This window comes from Carlito syrichta, unplaced genomic scaffold (assembly GCF_000164805.1).
Source record: "Carlito syrichta isolate Samal-C Ts95f unplaced genomic scaffold, Tarsius_syrichta-2.0.1 Scaffold302134, whole genome shotgun sequence".
Classification (NCBI taxonomy): domain Eukaryota; kingdom Metazoa; phylum Chordata; class Mammalia; order Primates; family Tarsiidae; genus Carlito; species Carlito syrichta.
In genome coordinates, this window is record NW_007246230.1 from 207302 (window position 1) to 213825 (window position 6524).

General features: G+C 35.4%; 1 pseudogene; it reads right to left on the minus strand.

Annotated features, from left to right (window-relative positions):
* Nucleotides 1-5821: 5821 nt before the first annotated feature.
* Nucleotides 5822-6196, minus strand: LOC103258431 (annotated as a pseudogene).
* Between the last annotated feature and the right edge of the window lie 328 nt (nt 6197-6524).

Genomic DNA, 6524 nt, shown 5'->3' on the forward strand with positions numbered 1-6524 from the left:
TTAGTTGTGGTTGGGGGCAATGCTTAATGCTTTGACTAACACTGGCATTTGTGTCTGACCCAATGGAGGCTTCTTTTGAGACTTTACCTCCAATTAGAAGGTGCTTATTTCTATCAAATGAAATTTGAAAACTCTTCTCCTATTGATGCAACCAAGAGTGCAACAAATATAGAAGAGAACTTGTGTAGAAAGACTTGTTTCACGGACTGTAAGCACCACAGGCTCAGTGCAAGAATTCTCAGTCTTCCCATAGGCTTATGAAAATTTTTGAAAACTAAAAACTATTGTCTCCAAAAAATAAGCATTGAGAAAATGTATAAATGCTAAAGTTTACAAAATATATTATTATTATATTAATATTTATTAGTTAATAAACTATTACACTAATTCAATTTATTGTTAATTTTAAAATCATTACATTTGAAAATTTTTTAATAAGTTACACTTCCCAATACTGACAGGAAATCACAGCCGGTGGTATTTTAAGGGAGTTACTTGCAGCAAAATTATTTGGAAAGCAAAAAGATCCATTAGGAAAGCTTTACAGGATACAAAATTTCAGTTAGATAGAAAGAGTAAGTTCAAGAGATCTATTGCACAACAGGGTGGGTATAGTTAATAACGATATATTGTGTTCTTGAAAAATGCTGAGGCAGTAGATTTTAAGTGTTCTCACTACAAAAAATGATAACTATGTATGATAATACATGTTAATTAGCTCAGTTCAACCATCCCACAGTGTATACATATTTCAAAACAACATGTTGTACGTGGTAAACATATACAATTTTATTTGTCAATTTAAAAATAAAATGTTTTTGAAAATTTTGTAGCCAGAAAGAATGCTATATGGGCCGTGAAAATATTTTAATAAATTTGAAATGACACAGGACCCTCAAATTCTTTAATCAGCTCTGTCCACAATGGGTGAACACATTGCCTATGTTAAGTGAATGAAGGAATTCAGAGGGCACAGCATGGAGAGACGTGGGCAGTGGTAACAGAATACTGCTATTTCCAGACTGTCATGCAATGCAAACAGCTGCACTTTGCAGGATTTGTTGGAGGGAGCAACATTTATAAGCTGAAAATGGCGAGAAGGCTGGAATACACAGGACATTGCAAACATCCATGGTAAGGAATAGTAAAAACATGAAAGACAGGGAAAAGGTTAAAAAGAAAAAGAAAAAGAAAAAAAGAAAGGGACTGTAGATTCAATCAGACAAGGCTAAAGTCTATTTTTCAACCACACTGAAGAGAGTTCTTCCCAGACATACAGAGAGGGAAAATTGGGAGTTCATACTAAATTTCATAAAAAATCTTTACTGTTGTTACATTTATTCACAATTAAGGTACTATTAAATAAAAATAATTTTTATTTATTGTGGTTCTAAGTTTTTCAAACAAATTCTTTTTTGTTTTTATAAAATTCAAAGTTAATGGGCCTCTCCAAGTATGGTCATGAATAGATATATAGACTGATTGGAAACACCCTATGCTAGAATATTTAGAGAGTACTTTATTACTTTTCTATTTTTTTTTTTATTTAGGCATTACTTTTACTTTAATTTTATGTTTATTAGGTATGTACAAATTTTTATTGCATAGCTCAACATATGAGTACTCACTACACAGATAATAATAGAGAATAACTGTACCACCCCAGATGGCTCCTTCTCAGTAATATGCTCTTAAAAGTAACAACTATTCTGAGTTCTATCACCATTGATTAATTTTATCTTTATTGAGCTTCATATAAATGGAATTCTATAGTATATACTGTTTTGTTCCTGGCTTCTTAACTGAACATTATGTCTATAATATTCATCTCTCTTATGTAGTGATTATAGTTTGTTCCTTTTTGTTAATAAATACAATAACATTTCTTGTATTAATATACACAATTAATTTATCCATTCTACTGTTGATGAACATTGGTGTTGTTTTGGTGCATAGGCATTTATTGTTGATGACTATATCTCCAGGAGTGGATTTTTCGAAAGTGGATGTAGCAATTGGTAATGTATAAGACTTCCAATTGCTCCACATCCTGGCAACATTTAGAGTTGTCAATTCTTTTCATATTAGCCATTTTGGGTAGCTTTGTGATTTTAATTTGCATTTACCTGATAGCTAGTGATATTGAGCACATTTTCATATGCATGCTGGCTATTTGTATTCTTTTTAACCAATTTTTAATAAAATTATCTGTTTTGAATGAGCAGATCTTTTGCATTTTGGATACATTCTAATATATGTAGCTTATATCTTAACTTCCTACAAGATGTTTATAATATATATAGTTCCTAATTTTAATGAATTTTTTTATGATTAATGCTTTCTGAATCCTATTTAAGGAATCTTTACCTACTACTGAGGTCATAGTTTTCTCCCATGTTTTCTTCAAATAGTTTTGTTTTACCCTTTCATATTTAAAACTATGATTCATCTGAAATAATAAAGATGGCTCGGATTCTCTGCTACAATTCTTCTTGAGAGTCCCATCCCTGTGAATCTGGCTGGCTTTAGTGACTTGCATGACCAATAGAATGTGGCATACATGTCATTCTGGGACTTCTGAGGCCAGTCATACAAAGCCTTGCAGCATCAATCTGGGCTTCTTGGAACAGTCTCCAGGAGCTTTGAGCTGCTATATCACAGGTCAGATGACTTGAGACCACCATGCTGGAGGAGCCACTATATATTCTAGTTAACAATCCCAAGTGAGCCTAGACTTCCAGCCATCCCTGCCACGGAGCCAAATATGTGAGTAAAATCGCCACGGATGCTCCAGATCATCCCATCTACCAGCAGGATCCCACCAACATCAACATCATGTTACATGTTCCACAAAATGTTGTATAAATCCAAAGGAAATGGCATGATGATATCTGATGGTAATGTGTCTGCCCATCTGATTACTATGTATACCTCTGATGAAGATGCTAGGATTAAAGATGATGGTAGTCAAATGTATAGTCTTATGTGTAATAATGGTTCTCACCCAGGGGGATGTCATTAATTATTACATGTGTAATTAAAATATAATGTTTTATTTTTATTTTTATTTTATTTTATTTTATTTTTTTGAGTTGGAGTCTCACTCTGTCACCCAGACTGGAGTGCAATGGCCGCTCCCGGCCACCGCAGCCTCGACCTACTGGGCTCCATCGATCCTTCCGCCTCAGCCTTCCGAGTAGCTGGAATTACAGGCGCACGCTACCACGCCCGGCTAATTTTTTGATTTATTGTAGAGATGAGGTCTCGCCTGCCCAGGCAGGTCTCAAACCCATGAGCTCAGGCAATCCACTCACCTCAGCTTCCCAAAGGCGCGGGATTACAGGCTGAACCACCGAGCCCAGCCATATATATTTTTAAAAGAAACTAGATTAGAAAAAGATTCAATCCATAAAGCAACAAAATATAAGAAACACTTTAAAGAGACAATCTGTATAAAGAAACTATAAAATCATAAAACCATACCAAAAAATACTACAAAGAATGGAAAAAAGTATTTTATTCCTGGGTAGGAAAAAAAACAATTTTATTAAAAGCTCAATTCTGACACTATAAATTTTTACAAAATCCCAATTAAATTATCAATAAAATTTTGGGGTAACAGAGGGCCATGGAAAATAATTATTTGAAAGTTCATGCCAAAGAATAAATAGGCAATTAGAGTATTTTGGGAAAAAAAGAAATATAAACAGAAACTAACACTACCATAAGTACAAACTATAGATATTATAATAACTAAGCATACTGGTAAACATCATTAGAATAGAATAAATGGCTCAAAAATACACACACACACACACACACACACACACACACACACACACACAAACTTTATAAGGAAAGGATTTCAGATTGCTGGGAAAGAAGAAGAGCACTCTAATACCTGGTAGCTGGACAATTAGTTGGGTATTTGTAAATACATAAATTTCTAGTCTTGGTAAAAAATATTACCAATTGTTTAAAGAATCATTATAAAAAGTATCAACCACTGATATTAGAGACATAAATATAAAATCTCCAAGTGGGATTAATTCCTCATTTTTAAAGCAGTAGAAAGTTAATTCTCTTCTTCTTTCCTTCTCTTCCTCCCTGAGCAACTTACTCCTAAAGCCATTAGCTCACTAATGGAGCAGAGCAAGGTAGCCATGCTCAAGATTAGAGGAATGGGGAAAGGGAATGAAAAATTATCAGAGGAAATTTAAATTATTAACAAAATATATTTTTCAAATTTCATCCTCATTAATATTTTTATAATAAGCATATTAAAATATTGGGATATATTTTTACACATCTATAAAAAAAATGGGAATACCCAATTCAGCAAGGGTAAGGAAGCAAGAATTTGTATGCATAGCTGTTAAAACCTTTCAGGAAGCAATTTGGCCATGTGTATTAAAAGACTTAAAAATGATTTGTGCCTTAGAAATGTCTTGTGCCCTCTGGTGCACCAATTCCACACATGAAAAGTCATTTTAAGGAAAGATTATGAAATATCAAAGGAAACTGTCCTCTATGTAAAGATGTTCATTGCAGCATTTTTTGTAATATTAAAATATTGGAAAGCATAAGTGCCCAATACCAAGTAAACTATTATACAAAGTATAGGCTATCTACCAAACAAACTATTATGCATCTTTTAAAAATTATGCCTGTAAAGACAACAAAAATGCACATGTTGTAATATTAATGTACAGTTGGAATCTGTGGGGGATCGGTTCCAAGCCCTCTCACAAATACCACAATACACAGATGCTCAAATTCCTGATTTAAAATGGAATCGTATTTCCAAATAACCTCAGCACACCCTCCCGTATACTTAAAATAATCCCTAAATTACTTATGATACCTAACACAGTGGAAATTCTATGTAAATAGCTGTTTTACTGCATTGTCTAGGGAATTACAATGAAAAAGTCTGTACATGTTCAGTACAGATGCAATTTTTTTTATACTTGATCTGCAATGGGTTGAATATACAGATGCAAAACCCATGGATAAGGGGAACCAACTGTCCAAAGGTAGAGTGAAAATAGAAAACATAATGTGGCTATAATCATATATAAAATGCAAAAAGAGGCCAGATGCAATGGCTCAAACCTGTAATCCCAGCACTTTGGGAAGTCAGGCAAGATTGCCTGAGTTCAGGGGTTCGAGACCAGCCTGAGCAACTTAGTGAGACCTCATCTCTGCAATATATCAGAAAATAAGCCGGGTGTGGTAGCCAGCACCTATAGTTCCAGCTACTTGGAAAGCTGAGGCGAAAGGATTGCCTAAGCCCAGCAGGTCAAGGCTGTGGTGGTTGTGAGCATGCCACTGCACTCCAACCTGGGTGACAGAGTGAGACACCAACTCAAAAAAAAAAAATGCAAAAAGGAATAGTAATACAAAATTTGATATAGTTGTCTTTTAGAGCACAACTTTAGGGGATTTTTTTTCTCTTCATGGAAAAAGTGAATAGCTGTCACAAACTTCATGTAATACGGGCAACTTTTTCAGGTTAACAGGCAATTGTTGAGACCTAATAAAAGTCAGACAGTAGGTTCTATTATGTGTAAACAGCATTCTGTATTGCTTCTAAGAAAAGACACATATGTTTTACCCACCAACATATGAGTCTTCATCATACACACAAAAAGTTGGATCATTTTTTTACCATGCAACAATATCAATTACTATGTATGGGTTTTTAAAATTATTTCCTGAGTCTTTCCATGCACAGGCAACAATAAGTGTGCCACTTAACGTATTGGAAATTGCAAACTTGATAATTGCCTAGAGAAGGGAAAATTATCCCCAAACAGGTTTAACCAGGAGGCCACGGCATCTGACGACCTCCAAGAGCATGGAGATGAACATGATAGACTGTCCTTCATCAGAACCTTTATTCACCACCATTCGATATCCCTTTATTCAGGCCCAGATCAGCAGCACATTTCTTGGCAACAATCCTTAAATGTCCCAGAAGACTTTCATCATCATCTTCTGTTGCAGAAATCTGGGATATGTATCTCTTGGGTATCACCAGAACATGTGTTGGTGCTTGAGGGGAAATGTCATGGAAAGCAAAACACAGGTCACCCTCAAAAACGATTTTGGCTGGGATTTCTTTGCGGATGATCTTCAGAGATCGTGTCGCACCAGGCCCAGTGACCAGAGCCTTGGCGATCTCATGTGCCATCTTGGCCTCCTTCCCGCACAGCCGTCAGGGAAGAGGCTTCGGAGGAGGGAGGAACCCTGGGAGAGCGCAAAGCAGGAGCACTCAGCCTGCAGGGAGCCAGAACATTTTACCAAGATATACCGGACTTAAAATTTAGTTTTGCACTTCCTCAAAAATGCCAGCATCACCACCATCCAGACATTTTTTCCAAAATAAGTGTAATCACTGATGCACAACCTCTACTCACCATTTCTCCAATAACAGTTATTTTATATACAGATCACCTCCCACCCATGAGACTTATTTAGGCCATACACGAAGAACACTGGTATTTTCAAAAATAAAACCA